Source organism: Ursus arctos, unplaced genomic scaffold, assembly GCF_023065955.2.
Source record: "Ursus arctos isolate Adak ecotype North America unplaced genomic scaffold, UrsArc2.0 scaffold_24, whole genome shotgun sequence".
In the NCBI taxonomy this organism is placed as follows: Eukaryota; Metazoa; Chordata; class Mammalia; order Carnivora; family Ursidae; genus Ursus; species Ursus arctos.
Genome location: NW_026622919.1, coordinates 23,328,198 through 23,344,568, shown reverse-complemented (window position 1 = coordinate 23,344,568; position 16,371 = coordinate 23,328,198). Strand labels below are relative to the sequence as shown.

The 16,371-nt window shown below is 54.4% G+C and overlaps 1 protein-coding gene across 1 annotated transcript in view; it reads left to right on the top strand.

The window, feature by feature from the left end:
- HOXB3 (homeobox B3) overlaps positions 1–16,371 on the top strand; it is a 54,233-nt gene that overhangs the window by 33,379 nt on the left and 4,483 nt on the right. Inside the window, exon 3 of the mRNA XM_026513054.4 lies at positions 15,448–15,535. The gene's annotated coding sequence lies outside the window, so the exon portion shown is untranslated. The remainder of the gene's footprint in view (positions 1–15,447; positions 15,536–16,371) is intronic.

Below are 16,371 nucleotides of genomic sequence, written 5' to 3'. Positions count from 1 at the left end.
GGCCAGCCCGGGAGGGGAGTCTGGTTGGAAAACAGAGTTGGGAAGTTTCCCAGCGTGAGTTGAGCGCTGACGGATTTGTGATCAGCCATAAAACCGGCGCGTTCAGATTCGTAAATCAGTCTCGCCTTTCTCGCAGAACCAGCGTTCGCTTTATCGGCAGCAAGAAAGCGCTCCGCTCGCTCAGGAGCTTGTTTATTTGAACACGGACATTCCCAGGATCCGAAAAGAGTGTGGGCATTTTAACAGAACCTGCCTGGCCTGCCTTCCTGTCATTCTGCTGTTCTTTTTCTTGTCCTTAAAGATAATTTCTAGGTTTCAGAGATTGCTGTCTTCCCATGCTCCTGCCTATGACTTCTCTCTCTCTCTCTCTCTCTCTCTCTCTCTCTGTCTCTCTCTCTCTCTTTTTTTTTTTTTCCTTTCAGACTCTAGTGGACTGTTTTCCTATAGGGGACCCTTTTTCATGGATTTGTGGCCAGGACCTTGCGAGAAGTTGCCCTGGCTGGAGCCAGGCGCAGGGCCCACATCGGGAGCAGGCTGAATTGAATACCAGTCTGTGTTTTGTATCTGGACAATCAAAGCCGACCACCCCCCTACAGAGTGCGGGGGCCCGCCGGCGCCCCACCCGTGCGTCGGGCGCGGGGATTCCGAGGAGCAGGCAGGGGCCGCCCGGCCGCCACAGCTGGAACTTACCGGGGCCGGCGGGCGGGGTGGCTATTTCTCTGGGGGTTGTTAAGGCATCTGGGTCCTCAGCCTTCTCCCCATTGAGTTGTTTGTGGTTCAGACCTCTCCAGACAAACCGGTGGCGACCCCTCGGCCCCTGCTCCCCTAGCCTCAGCCGAGTGTATTCTGCTGTATTCTGCGATCCCGCCTGCTCTGGCGGCGGAGGCCACGCTGCGCCCGGAGCTGCTGAAGATAAGGCTGGGAATGTGCCGAGCGGGGCTTCTTCAGGAATGTCTTTTCTGCTCCCCTTTGCACTCCCACCCCTCATGGTGGCCCGGGACTCCGATTCTGGTTGTAACTGGTCTGTTCCTTCGGGGGCCAAGCTGTAAGTGAAGGTTTGGGGGATTTTTTGTTTTGTTTTGTTTACATCTGGGATGAAGGAGTATGTGTCCCTTTCTCTCTCTAGGCCTAGGGAATGGATTGCTCCTGTCGTCCCTGTGTTTAACCCTTTATTATGAGATCCACCCCCACCCCCCAATCTTTCCCCCTTGATCAGGCTCCATTGTCTGCTGATTGGGAGCTCAGGGTACTAACACCTGGGAAATAGGGACCCGGGGCTGCCAGGCTGACTTCAAAGCCTCTTTCTTCCCCTCTAGTTCAAATCTTCGGCGGCTGTCTTCACTGGTGTGTTGGGGGTGAAGGGGGTCACCAAGATGGGGTATGACATAGGTGGAGAGACACTGAGTGTCCATTTCTTTTGTGTAAATACCTTAGTCTGGGGTCTTTGTCTTGAGAGCGTATTCTCAGTGGGTCACTAGAATTTGATTCCCTGTGATGGTAATAATAACACAACGGGGGGAAAAAGTCCCCCTTGTGGTTATTCTCAGTTCTGGGAGCTCCAGAGTCACCTCTTCACGCTGTCCCTTTTCTGCCCCTTCCAAAGGTGCCACAAAAGATCAGAAGGAGAATTAAAGCCAGAAGCCCCATTCTTTATACATATGTAACTTGGACTTAGGAAGTGTTTCTTTTGAAGCCGGTCCCTTTAGAAATGTGGTTGCTTTTTTAGGAAGAGGGGAGTGGGTCCCACTAAAATCAATATCCTAGGAGTGAGAGAGAGAACGGAGTTGGGGGGGAATCTTGATCTGAAAGGATGCAGAGAGAAGAACTGGAAGCTGAGAAATCCAGGGGCTTGGAGCAGGGCTCCGTGCCCACCCCACCCCCACCCCCCAGACGCCCCTGCAGACTATCTCTGCACCTCCACGAACTAAGCAGAAGCAGGAGGAGAAGGGAGAGAGGAGAGGTGGGCTGTGGGTAAGTGTGTGTCTGGGGGGAGGTTAGGGACCTATAGGTAGAGTACGTATAGATGTGAATGTGGGAGAGAGAAGGAGAACTCACTACTCTTCCATTGGTGGGTTGGGGGGAACCTATTTTGCAGGAAAATTTCTCCTCCTGAAGGGGAAGGTCATAGTGGTCCTTTGAGCCTGAAATCGAAAGACCCCCTTCCCCCTCCTGGTCACGTGATTCATTAAATAATTAATGCCGAGGTTGCAGAATAGATATGTATTCGTCAGGAAAATCGCAGGCTCGGTCTCCCTGTTTCTGACGTGCAATTCAACTGTCCTTTGAAAAACAAGCCTGTACCCCGAGAAAAAAAAAGAGAGAGGGGGAGAGAGAGGGAGAGAGAGAGAAAAAGAGAGGGAGGCAGCAATAAAACAGCCCCGCAGCCGGAGCCACACCGCGGGCTGGGGTATTGTAAGTAGAAGGGATTTCTCACTACCTACCGCGTCTTATATGTCCATGTAAATTTATTGTTTGTTATTAATGTTATTGTCGTAAAATGTGACAAATTGCCATCTTCATTTCCTGCCATTTCTCTTCACACGGTGCTCTGTGTGTTTATACCCATTGAGGCATTGCATAGAGATTTTAGGAATATTCTTCTCTCTCTCTCTCTCTCTCCCCCTCTCTTTTTCTCTCTCTCTCCCTCTCCTCCAACCTTTTTCTTGATTTATAGCAATATGGGTGTCAGCTTCTCGACCGGCATGCCAGCCATTGTGTGTGTGTGTGTGTGTGTGTGTGCGTGTGCATGCGCGCACGCATCTGTGTGTGTTTGTGAGCGAGTTGTGTTGTTTATGGCCATGTCTTTGATAAATCATTTCTCACGGAAAATGATGTGGAAGCTAGGCTATTTCTGTGGCCGGGAGAGACTCGCTTTCGGAGCCACTTCCTCCCTCTCTGCTCTGCTCCCAGGAGTTGGTTATTTCAGACGATTTACAGTAATATATCAGCAGTTAATATGAAAGCTCTATGGCTGGAGGTCTTAAATTACAGCATCTGTGATTATCAATTAAGGCGAGATTTGTATAAATTTGGTAAACCAGAAATGCCTCATTGGCATATAAACCCAGTCAAAGACCACGACCTAATATAAAAATTATATTTGCAAACCCGATAGAGCCAACATTCCTGAAGCAGCAGACAGAGCTTCATTTTTCAGCGGTTCCCCTCCAGGAGTTTGGCTGCTCTGACTCCAGCCCAGGGTAGAGAACCCAACTCTGAAAGCAGAAGGAGCCTGGGGGCAAGAGAGGTGGAGGCGGAGGGAGAAATGGCTGGAGTTGGAGGCAAAGATTTTTGTAATCGATGGGGACCAAATTGAAGCCCTGTGCAATGGGAAGGGGGCTGGAAGGATTCGGTTGTAGTCCTGAAGCGTCATCTGTAGGATCGATGTGTATGGCGGGGTATCGAGGGTGGAGAAGGAGCTCCCCAAATTGGGGGAGACAATGGGGGCAGAGAGTGAAGGGCAGGGAGAGAAGCTGAAAGCCTTGGCTCCCCACCCTCCTGGCTAACAAAACAAGGAAATGAATTCACACCCCAGTAGCCTTCCTTCGACCTCCTGAAACAAAGAAAGTTTCCTCAGCAGTGAGGGACTCTGTGTGTTTGGGGCTAAAGCAGGGAGAAGTTCTCTAAGTTTTTCTAGAAAAGAAATATGCCAGGAATCAGGTCGTCCCAAGAAAGTTGGTGAGGGTTCCAGGACGTAGGGTGTGTTCCCCTCCCTAAGCCCCCCTCCAAAGAGGGAGCAAATGGGGTGCAGATTGGGAGGGGGAGAGCTGGCAACTTTCCCCTTGGGTTTCATGTGGGGGTCTCAGTCCCTCCCCATTAGGGAAGAGCCTGAGGGTCAAGAGCAAAGCCAGAGGTAGCTTCTGGGGACATTCTACACTGCACCCCAAAGTTGTGATGGATGAGGAGCAGAGGGCCAGAGCCTTTGCCAAGTGGTCTGGGCTGCTGGCTTTTCCTTTTCTGGCTGGAGCCCGGCCAAGTGACTTTATAGCCACTATTATCTGTGATATTTAACTCTGCCTGCTAGTGTAAACCTTCGAGGAGAAAAATTAGAGTGACGCCACACCCAGGTGTTAATTATTCATAGCATCAGCCTCGTGGAGTGGCGGCTTAGGCCTCGGTCCTGGAACGTCCAGGCGCTCGCTCCCCTGCTCTGTTCCAAGTGGCGCTGAGCCCCGTCCTTGTTAACGGGCAGATTTGTGGGTGTGTGGTGGAGGCGGCCTCCCAGATTGGGAGTCTGGGCTGAAAAGGGTTTAGGGAAAAAGAGGAGAGGTCAAGACCCTAGGCTGGGATGGGTGTGGTGTTACCTAGTCTGGATAAAAGGAACCGGGGAGAGTGTGGTCTCAGAGGCAGCTTTGACGGGACTGGAGACTTGGGGGGGGGGAGGCTGGGGGAGGCAGACCTGAGGGATGGGGGCTCCAACCCTTCAGGCTCCCTCTTTCAGTGTTGGATGATCCCACAGACACTGGGTGTGAGGGGCCAGTATGTATTTCTCCCTCACTTGGGAAGTTGGGGGGGAAATGTAAATGTGGAGAGGGTGAGTTCACCCCCAAAGCAGCATTCCAGAACTTAGGTCAAAGTCTTGGAATCCCTGAGAGAAGGGGAAAGGATTACCTCTTCCTTGGAGAGGAGGAGGGACCCCTGTGTTTTATTAGCTTCTGAATCCAGCCTGTTTTGGAGGATGGGGAACAAAAGGGGAAGGCTGAAGGGTTTGCTCTTTGGGACAGGTCAGAGCTGGGGGTGAGCTGGGAGCCGGTCCTCCAGACCTCTACCCCTGTGTTACCAACTATGCCTCCTTCTCGGTCTCCCTTCCCCCTGCTGCCTTTGCCTGTCTGTGACATGGAGGTCTGATCCCCCCTGTTCTCCTCTCCATTCTCTCAGCCCCCTTCAGGTCTTTGTCTCTTCTGGCCCTGGGGATACCCCCTCCCCTTTCCTTTCCCCAACTCACACTCAGAGTCTTCCCTCTGGAGAGACAAAAGCGGGGAGACCATCCCTCTCCACCATTATCCTGTAGTTGCTGGCTCCTTGCAGAATTTCTCCACGTGAGGCCTGATGCCCTCCATCCAGGCACATAGGCCTACCCCCAAATCAGCAAGTTTGGAAGGACTTTGTTGTTGTTGTTTTAGATATATAAATAGTTGGTTTACTTAGCCATGAAGCACCCTGCCTCTATCCGTTCTGCACATATGCAGCCCATTTGCTTTTGTGCCGTTCAGGGCATGAGGTAGAACGTATTTGACGGAGGGGCTTTTGGAAAGCTGCTGAGTCCATCTTCCCTCCAGACTCCACTGGTGTCCTTCTCTAGTAATGATAGTGGTGATCACCATGGCTTTAAGAGGCTGAGCTGCCAGCGCTTTAGCGATCAGAAGAATTGAATAAAAAGACGAGGAGAGCGATGATGAAGGAAAGAGGGAGGGCCCCAGAGAGAGCAAACAGCAGGATCCTTTTCTGAGGGGAGAAGTTAAGGCAGAGCCCAAGGAGTGGATGACAGGGAGAATAAAGACAAAGGCCAGTCAGAGAGGCAGGGAGGCTTTCTTGGGGCAAGGAACCCCCACAACTTGGATGGGCGCGAGCATGCAGCGCGCGCGCACACACGCACACACACACACACACACACACACTTAAGTGAGGAGGGAACTGGAAAGGAAACCACTGACTTTGCCCCCTTCTCTGTAGAAGAGAATGCCTTTGTGATGGAAGGATGTGTGTTCCCTGCAGATGAAAGGGCCCTGAGGCCAAGGGCTCCACAGTTGCCCCGAGGAGAGGAGCAGCCTAATAAGTGAGCCCAGAAGTGATTTCTGGAGATACTGCTCTTTCACGGGCTCAGTTTAAACTCACAGAAGACAGAGAGGCAGAGTATGTGAAGACAAAGAGGCCGTGAGAAAGGGACAACAGAGATGGTTAGAAAAGGCAGAGGGGGAGAGAGAGAGAGAGAGAAAGAGAAAGAGAGGGAGAGAGAAGAGAGAGACATGTTGAAAGAGCCCAACCCCTTCGGGAGGGCAGGCACGGGGAGAGGGGAGGGCTGCAGGGGTCTGGAAGCTTCTCCAGACTCAGTGCTTTCTTTCCAGGCAGCTGCCCAAAGCCCGGCCGTCCCAGAAGCAACTGCCTCTAGAGTAGACCCTCGGGGGTGCTAAATCAGGTGTGAGGCAGCTGGGGTAGGGACCCAAGTGTCAGGGATGGCCAAGACTGTCTTAGCCCGGCAGTCTCCCCTTCCACCACCACCATCAGGAACTTAATGGCTGGAATCTCCCAAAACAGAATTCCACGGGGGTGGCGGGGTGGTGGTGGTGATTTGGGGTCAGGCTCTCACACCTGGACCCTGGAATCCTTCCTTGGCCTCTCTTCCCCCTGGCGGGTTTGGTCTCTTCTTTCCCTCTTGAGGGACGGGGAGAAGAAGTTGATCTGCCAGCCGCCTAGGAACTTTCCCTTTCACCTCCAATCCACATCTCCTCCCTAGAACCCCCAGCAGGAACAAACGGATGCTACCCTTACTAATCTCCTCCCTCCCCCATCTTTCAGGAGAGAAAAGGAAAAAGGGAAAGAAAGTTCCTACCAGCCTAAGCAGCTTTAGAAAACGCCAGGGAACCTGGAAAATGCAAACCTTCTCGCTTCTCCCGTCCGTCCCTTTCCCCCCTCGCCCCTGCTCTCTCCCTCCACGGCGCACCCCCACCCCCATCCTCGCGTCCCGTCCTGCCCAGAACTCTCTCCCTTCCCCTCCCTTCTCCGCTGGGCCGGACATATGGAACCCATTTCGCTGGTGACATTGAAGAGCCGCCCGTGCGCCCGCCTTCCGCCATGGCGCCCCCGGCGCTCCCCGCGCTCGCCGTGCCCCCTGTCTCTCGCGGCTCCTCTCGCCCGGCAGCTCGGCCCGCTCTCGCGGCCCTGACCCGGCTGGGTGCCAGGCGCGCCCGGCCGCCCGCAGCCCCACGCGGGCCCTCGCCGAGGGGGCGCTCCGGCTTCTCCGGCCGGGACCCGGGCCGCGCCCCGAGCGCAGCCTCCGCGCGCGCCTAGCCGCCCCGCGGCCTCGAGGGCCGAACAAAGCCGGGGGCGGGGGCGGGGAGGGGGCGAGCGCTTCCGGGCGTCTCCCCGCGCCGCGCGCCGCTCCGGGGCCGCTGGGGTCTGCACGAGCGCGATGCGGCGGGCTGCGGCCGGGGCGCCCCCGCTGGGGCCGAGGGACCCGGGTCTGGCAGTCGGCTCCCGCGCGCCCGCTGCTCCCGGCTGCCCGCGGCCTGCGCCCTAGCGGGAGTCCGCACAGGTAAGTGGGGGTGCGGAGCCGAGCCGCCCGGGTCCGGCCAGGGGGTGTGTGCGGGGGTGGGGGGAGTGGCCGAGACCCCCGCCCCGGGGTCTCTGTCCTGGGTCAGGAAGGAGGCTGAATCCGAATCGTGGAAGACAGAGATGGGAGCACCTTAAGGAGGCGGGTGGGTGCTGAGGGAGTGGAGGGATCCGGGTGTGCGGGGCAATGTGGAGGAATGTGGGGCCGTATGCCCCGGTGTGTGGACGGGGACCGGGTTAGGGGTTGGGGGAGCTCTCTGGCTCAGGAAGGGTGTTGGAGGCTCTGGAGGGCTTTCCAAGGGAGTTGGAAGCTGTGCCTTATGAAGGAAATGTGGGGGCATCTCCTGGGGTTGGGGGGCAGCTGGGCCCCGCTCCTACAGTCCAGCTGCCACCCTAGTGAGCCTTTTAGCACCTGGCGGGTTATTTGAAGCTGAAACTACAAGGCCGGGTGTTAAACTGAGAAGGTAGGAGAGGGGGGTGATTTATGGCTTCAGAGAAGCTATGTTTACTCCCAGACTGCTCTGGAAACCAAAAACCAAACAGAGCAGAGGCAGGAGGAGCCCCTCTCCTAGGAGAGGGAGGTGATGCCAGGTTCATTCGCTGGGATTTATTTTCCCAGATGTGGGGAGATGGTGGGAACTGTCCCTTTGCAGGCGCAGGATGTGGTGGGTCTGGGTGATGTATAAGGAGGGTGTGCAAGCATGCACACGTGGAGGTGTGTTTGTGTATTGTGTGAGAGCGTTTCCACGCCAGGGCACACGTGCACTCGGGCTGGGGTCTGTGGGGTGCAGCATCGCTTTGTGAGTGGGCACACAGGGAGCTGCGAGGGAGGCTCAGGTTCTCTGGTCTTGGTACTCTGTGCTCTGGTAGCTCTAGACACGCTTTGCTGCCCCGTGCCCTCGCCGTGGGGTGGTGCTGGTCCCGGCTGTGCTCTCTCTCCTCCCACAGCCACATGCAGACAGTCCACTTGGCCTGGGCCCTGGGCCCTCTGTGCCATCTGCCCACGCTGCTGCCTGGTCTTCACTTTGAACCTTTTAACTTTGCCATGGGAGGTTAAGGGATTAGTGAGCCTGGCTGAGTGGGGAGGGGAGAAGGAGAGGAGGGCAAGGCTTGAGGTGGTAGCAGAAATCGGTGGTTGGACACTGGGCCTTGGCAGGCTTGAGCGCCACCATTACTGCTCGAATTTTCCCCAAAGTCTCTGCTTGGGAAGGGGCAAGTGAGCACAAAGGGGAACAGAGCAAGGGAGCCATGCAGGATGCTGGGGGGTGGGGAGAGAAATATTTTGACCCCAGATAGTTATTTCCTCAGGCCAACTGGTGGCTCTTGCATTTCTGTCTAGAAGCCTGGCTTTGCCTGGAAATTGTTTTGCATTAAATTTTCTCAGCTGCAGAATTATCTTTCCTCGCCTCCAGCTAAACTTGCATTTTTCCACCAGACACTTGGGCCCCGCACCAATGAAATCTGAGAGGAAGCGGCTGGGCCCTAAGTGGCCGTAATTTAATTGATTTTATCATAAATCATCAACTTGATGAAGAACCAGAGGTTTCAGTGAAGTAAATTGATATTAATGGGAGTTTCTTGAAATGCAAACTCGCTGCATTGTTGGGGCATCTTGAACTAGGGAGGTGGATTTCATGTGTCCGGAGAGCAGAGAGCCTGGACCTGGAGCCCGCACAGCGTTAGGGGGTAGGGAAAGCAAGCTGTGAGGGGCAGCTGCAAGCAGACCGGATTCTGTGGGGGAGCCAGGCAAAGAATGGAACTTTGTTGGGGAGGGAGCAGAGTCTGACTCTGAACCCTTCTGGCCATCTTGGGAATGCTGGTCTCGGAGTGGGGGGAGGCAGTTGGGGAAGCTGGTAGGTGTGTGGGCAGAGTTGGGGGTCGGGTGAGAAGGCCAGGCTGGTACAATGGGTGCATTGACTCCTGGTTAAAAATTGCTAGGTTGAAGCCTTCCTCCTCTAATTATACAAATTAATTATTTACTGCTCAGGTTGCTGTGTCCAAAAATAGCACTTTTGATTTGGTGATGGAGGTAGAGAACACCCCCCCCCGCACATACAGACACACGCATGCGTGCACACGCGCACACACACACACACACACACACAGAGAAGGGTGGTAAAAATCCGTGTATGAGCCTCTGTGGGGGCAAGGAGAACCAGGATTGGGGTTGTACACATTCAAATCCTAAGAAGAAATATTCTGCTTTTGGCAGAGGTGGTGCCCTTTATTGTCTGAACTCAGTTTATTACTGTATATTGTCACTCACTCTTACATAGCACACAGAGAACTGCAAGCTGTCAGTCCAAAAAGGAACCTTACAGCTCATTTAGGCCAAGCCCTCCCCTCCACGTACATGCTCTGGCCTTACAGAGGGGACACTGAGGCCCAAGGGCTTCACTACTTCAGATCACACAGCCAATCTGGAATGCCTAGAATCCAAGCCTCCCGACTGCTGAGTCTAAGCCAAGTATGACTCTAGACAAATCACCTCCTGGCTCTGAGCCTCAGTTTCTCTGTCTGTAACAGTGGCAGGGGTTGGAGAGGACAGTGTCTGAGTTTCTTCCTAGGTCTGACCTTGGGAAACTCTCTAGTGCTTGGGAGCAGCTCTCTTGTGTGTCCTGGAGTTCTGAGGGCATCTGGGTACAGAAGTTACCATGTGCTTATTTGCAATATACAGGGAGTTCGTAGGCGCCCAGAGCAGCGGATGGTTACTCTGACTGGCTCTAGGAAATCTGTTAGAATCTGGACCATTCCTCCTCTTGGAGGCATCTTTATTCTCAGCAGAGAAGCCCAGGCGGAGAGCAATTGAGTTAGAAGTCAGTGGAGAGGGGCCAGCTAGCTGAGTTGGACTGGGATTGGCATTTGGAGGGGGAACGCTAAGGAAAGGGGGATTCCCCCTCACAGAGCAAGGCATTTTCCCTGCCAGGCACTGGGCTGAGGCTGGAGTTGTCCAAATTTCAGTTTTTGAAATTCTTCCTACTCCAGCCCAGGGACTGAATTGTGGTTTCAGAATTTGGATTTTGTAATGGTAGGCCACTGCCTGTCCCCCAGCCTCACCCTGACCCCAGGGCCTTTGAGCCCTCTCTTTTTGGGGGAGGACACACACAGGGTAGCACAGCACTGTAGGTGTCCTCCCAGGGCAGCTAAGACAGGAGGCCTATGAGGTAGATGACCCCCGCCCCCATTCTTGCTCTTGTTTTCATCTCTTTTCCCAACTGGAAGTAGAGAAAGTTCGAAAGAAGTGGGGGCTTCTTAGAAGTTGCATGGTTGTGAGAGCGAGATTTCTTGTAGGGTCAGGGATATGGGAGGCCACTAGGGGACCGGAGGTTTCCAGAATGCCTTGGGAAGTGTGGTCAGGTACATGAGTTCTGGTGGAGTGGGAAGAGATGGGCACAACTTCATCTTTGAGGTTCTGGAAACCAGTCTCTGTTTTGAGACAGAGGGGGGAAAAACACTCAAAGGGCTGGCAAGTCCAGACTCTGGCCCTATCCCATTCTGACTCTGGGGTTTTATATTTGGAGGCAATTCGGAAGGCCTTCCGCTGATTGGTCATTAATCCGGTGAGTTATTGTCTGCTAAACAGAGGTCACTGGGAGAGAGACATCCAATCTGTCAGGAGAGACCTGCCCAGTCACTCACAGAGGCTGGGCCCCTGTTCCTCTCTTGCCTGCTCCTCCCTCCCTTCCCCAGCCACCCACCTCCTCCCCAGGCTGGCCAAGATTCGCTCTTCTCCCTCTTGCCCTCGCCAGTCTGCCCACCTTTGTCTCCACAGCCGCCTGGGTGGGGGTCTGCCAGGCCGGGACTGAGTCTCCTGATGCGGTCGGCCCCGGATTCAGAAGCGGCTCCAGCGCCAACCAGGCGCCCGCCTGCCCCTGACTCCTGACTTGGCCCGCGGCCCCGCCATCCGCTCAGTCAGCGCATCCAGGCGGCCTCCGTGGTCCCCGAGAGACACTTCGCGAACCCTCGTGGCTGCCCTGTTTTTTCCTGCTTCCCTCCCGCGCCCCTCCACTTTGGGCGGGGGGAGAGCAGAGCTTGCATGTTTCTTCTCCAACAGTGGTGCCCTCTGTCTTCTTTCGATCCCGCTTCCGCTGAGCCGGGTCTACACCGGCCTCCGCGGCCGCACGGAATCTTCTCCTTCCCGCTTCCCCTTTGTTTCCTCCCGCATGGACGTCTTAGAGAGGTGGGGGTTGGGAATCCAGATTCCAAGAGCCATCTACATTAGCAATTTAATTTTACAACCGCCAGCTTTGCAAATCTTTATTAATATGTAAGAAGCGATGGACAATCCGGTGCGTGTGTGAACTCCCCACGACTCCGCAGCGGCCACAAAGTTGGGCGGGGAAGCTGGAAGAGAGTGTGGGGCCCGGAGCCCAGGCAGGACCAGGAAGAAACAGCTCTCTAATCGCCTCGGACCCCGCTCCCAGGTCCCAGCTTCTCAGTGAGCTGGTGGGTTGGTTGAGCTGGGGGCCAGATCCTTGGTCACCCCAAGTTTGATATCAGAAATCGATTTGAAAGGAGCCAGCCATTTTGTCCTTATTGAGAGGAGAATTTTCGTTTGCTCTTTGGTGGATTTTTTTTTTGGGGGGGGAGGGAAAACAGACATGATCCTTCCAAGGCCTGGAAGGGTGGGCAGCCAGGAATGGCTCAAAAAGGTTTAACCCACTCCTTGTCCCCTGGTACTGGGTACGGATTAGGAGTGGGGGAGGGGAGTGCTTTAGCGAGTGGGAGGGGAAAATATGCCCAGAAGGGGGCCATTTTTTCTAATTTTTACCTTTATTATTAATTTCTGCCTTTGTTAGAGCACCCTAAAGTTTCTGTCTTAATCTTTTCTCAATTTTTCTTTTTCAATTTCTCTCTTTTCCTCTCTCTCTCTCTCTCTCTCACACACACACACACACACACACACACACACGTATAGTAAGGTTGCCCAAATTTCCCTACTTGGGTCCAGGAAGAAATTGCTCACTCCTCTCTGTGGTCTGCCCCTAAATCACGACTTCATTGTCAGGAGTAATAAACTCCTCTTCCCCCTCTTTTTCCAGACCCAAGTCTTCCCTCACACCCTGTGATGTCTTCTACTCCAAGTCCGCTGGCCAGGCTCCTCACTGCCCCACCTTTGTCCCCTGAAGTTTGAAAGGTCCCAGTCTGCAGCAACAGCTCAAAGGAGCCAGGCACCCTCTAAGCTGCCTGCTCCCCCATCCACCTCCCACCCTTCCAGCCCCAACCAGGGGCAACCGGCCAGCCAGAAATCTCCAAGGGAAGAAAAAAGACAAGAAAGAAGCCAGACTGGAATCTAATTGCATCCCAAACAGTTCAAATGGCTCGATTCTCCAGAATTAGTAAGAAACCCCACTCCTTCTCCTACCGCATTTGGGAGTGCGTGTCCTCTGAAATTTTTCTCCAGGTTAGCTTTCTGGATGCCCAGTCTTTCTTTTCACCCCCACCCCACCATGCCCCAGCTCCTTGTGTCACCAGAAGGGACCACAATGAGTTGAGGAGGCTCTGGGAGGGGAGGGGTCCACCTCTGTCTTTGGAAAGCCCCTCCACCCTCCCTCAGCTCCGCTCCAGGCCGGACCCTCCTGCAGCCCAGTCTTACAGGCCCGCAGCTGGCTGGGTGCCCTCTGGGCTTTCTTAATTCCTTGAGGTAATGCTGTGCAGCCCCATAGCGTCCAGGTTCTCCTCTCCCCTCAGTTTTGCAATGACCGTCTCTAGCTGGTGGTAGCAACAGCTAGGAGAGCTGGAGGGTCCGAGGTACATTTTTAACTTTGAATTTTGGGGAGTAAGAGAAAAGACCCAAAGGTGCTCCTTCCCTTAAGCCTCTGGAAGCCTCCATGGGCTGAGTCCCCAACCCTCCAGGCCCAAAGCTACACAGGAACCAACACCTAACCAGGGTCTAGCAATCTCAGGGTCTAGCAATCTGCAGCCACATACACAGGCAGCCGTAAAGGCATTCTTTGAGGGTCCTGGCTTGAGTCGCGACACAGGCTTGGGCTTGGGCATTTTCTTTTCTTGATACTACTAATAAACAGAAAAATAGCTCCCACCCTCTGTCCTCCCCGCCACCCCCCCCTTCCTTCAGCCAGCAGCTCTCTAGGCAGGTGGTAGGGTCCTTGGGACATCACAGTGGGAGGTTTTGCACGTGGTTCCTGTTGCTGGAGGGCAGAGAGGCCATGGGTCCCACCCACCCTCTGTTCAGCAAGGCCCCACGAAACTCGCTGCTCCAGCCCATGAACACTGACTTAGTGGGACTGAAAGCACTTGGGGCCGGAGGAGGCCACGGGAACACTCTTTAGGAGAGTAGGACCCTTTCTCAGCCCAAAGCAGAGCTTGTGAGTGGGGATGTGAGGGAAGCTTTACCAGACACAGCCACCCTTCCCTGGAGGGGAGACAATAGCTGGAACCATCTCTCACCTTTGTTCTCCCAGTCCCATCTCTTCTGGTGCATCCAGATGGGAGAAGGCAAAAGCCAGGCATTCTAACCGGGAGGTCACAGGGTAGTGGCTGGCTCTGTCTACTCAAAGTTAAGAGAACAAGTTTTCCAAGCTGCCTTCGTAGAAAAGAGAGACTGCCTTCTATTTTGTCCCCTAAGCCCCGAGTCAGCAGTTAGGCAGGGTTGCAAACACTCCTGTTTTGGGAGATGTCCTGGTCCTCTTTTTGTCTCTCCTCCACCGGGAGTGGCTCTTCCCCACCCCCGTCCCAAATCCGCAGACACCTACATTCTTGGCTCTTGGCTCCCTCCTACAGGCCTCCTCGCCTTTTCCTGCCCTTCTCAAACACACCCTAAGAAAAGTTTAGCTTTTGTAGTCCTCCTCACTTCTGCCTGGAGTCATAAATCTTGCAGAGCTAAGAGAAACAGGTTTGTTCTGAATAATAATAATAACTACCCTCTTTCTCTTCTGCCAGCGCATTTAAGATGAAGCCATTTTGGTAGTTCTTCTCACCTTCTTAGAAGTACAAATGTCCTTATCACCTCTTAGCCCCTTCTGCCTATCCCGAGGTGAGAATCTTAACAGAAACTTCTCCGTTAAGTTCTTACAGCCTCTCTATTGCCAGCCGTGTCTGGAGCTCAGGCTAAACAGAGTGCTCCTTTTGTCACCCTCTCCTCAACCCCCCTCCTCCTGCAAGATGGTCTGGATTTTTAAAATAATCACTCACCGCTTGTTGTCTGTTCTCAAAAGGGGGGGTGTTTTAAAAAAAAAAAAGGTCTGGCTGTCCCCCCTACCGGTTGGAAACTGAGCCTGGAGATTTGCGGGGAGAGAGAAGAAATACGGAGGGTGTGGGGGAAGAGAAGAAACAGACTGGGAGACTTGGAGGGGGGAGCCAGGGCGAGAGGGCGGGAGACGCAGCCACCAGTCCCGGAGGAGTGAAACTACTTAAAAAAAAAAAAAAAAAAAAAGCCCTAGTGTTGCCACTGTGAATGAATGGAGAGGGGCACCCAGCACCCCCACCCCCAGACGCCTTGGGTGCCTTTGACTAGGCCTCCCCACCTATTTCTCAGCATCCCGGTTTACCAGCGGGGTGCGGGGGAGCTGTGAACTCCCCTGGTTTTGCCTTGCCTGTGCTCTCCTCTTCCTCCCCCGCCAAAATCTCAATTTAAAAATTTACCTGTCCTTAAAAAAAAAAAAAAAAAACAAACCCAAAACAAAAATCTCTATCTTCTTTCCTTTCTCACTTTTTTTTGGGGGGGGGGGTTTAAAAAACGTCCCCCTCCCCCATCACCACCAACACCTTCCTTCCTTATCAGGCATCTAAGCTTGCTAAAGGGGGAGTGGTGGGGGGGTGTGAGCTTGTGTGTGTGTGAGTGAGTGAGTGTGTGTGTGTGTGTGTGTGTGTCTGTGTGGTTTTTTCCCTGTGCAAAAGCAGAGGCCATTGTTACGGAGAGTAGGGCGTACCAGTCCTGTAGGGCAACCACACTGTGGCGGCTTGGCCGAGCCGGAGCCCGCAGCTGGATTCTCCGCGAGCCGAGCCGCCCGAGCACCTTTCGGTCTTCTTCTATTTTTTTCCCCGCTCCCCCACCCCCTCCCGCCTGCGCACCCCCGCTCCTAAGCCGAGTGAATTGAAGCGGACGCCGCGCGGCTCCTCCGGCCGCTCTGCCCCTCGGGCTCCCCAGCCGGGGTGGCTATTGGGGGGGGGGCGACGCAGCTTTAAACAGTGGTCTTTTTTTCCTTTGCCTTCAAGGAGGGGAGATTTCTCGCCTGCCGCTCGCGCTGGGGCTCGATGTGAATATATATTATGTCTGCCTGTTCTCCCCTCGTCGGTGGCTAAGGTAAGCTGGACTGAAATAGGCTATCAGTTTGTGAATGGCGGAGAGTATGTCTCAATGATTTATGGCCCATATGACTCCAATCTCGGTTCAAGAAGAGTTCACAAGCTTTAAGCTTCCTTCCACGCAGCGACTCTCCTCTCTCTCTCTCTCTCTCTCTCTCCCTCCCCCCTCCCTCCCTCTCTCTCTCTCTCTCTCTCTCTCTCTCTCTCCCTCTCTCCCAATCCCTTCTTGCTTCTCTCCCTTTCTCCTCTCTTTTCTTTCAGCAGCCAGATCCAGGGCTGAATTTTCCCCCGGCTGCTAAGAAGAGCCTAACCTTTCTCTCTTTTCCTTTCTTGCTCTTTTATGTTTCTTCCTTTCACTATTTTTTTTTTTTTAAGTCCTGGAAGGTGGCCTGTCCCCTCTCTCCGGGCTTCCCCAGCTATTGTTACTTTCCCTGGCTCTTTTCAGGGGTGTGCCTGGACAGGTGGGGTTCTTGGGGTGGCTCCCCGCCCTTCTCCAACGAGGCCCTGGGGGCAAGCCGGGAGCCACCGTCTCCCTCCCTCCCTCTCTCCCGAGAAGCCATATGGAGCCTGGATTTTTCCAACATGGAGGCAAGGGAAATAGACATGTTTGGCTTAGTAGAGCTGCTCCCCACCCCCTCTTCTTCTGGATCCCTAGATCTCGGATCCCCTCCACACCTTAACCGCTTCTCACTGTCCCATCAGCCAGGCCTCTGCGCCCTCCGGCCGATCCGGGCCTGCGAAAGTCCCGGAGCGGAGTTGCTAGGCGCCTTTTAATTCGGTTACCTCCGGCGCCCAAACTTGCCGCCCTCGGCCCGGTGTGCTTGGAACCTGCCG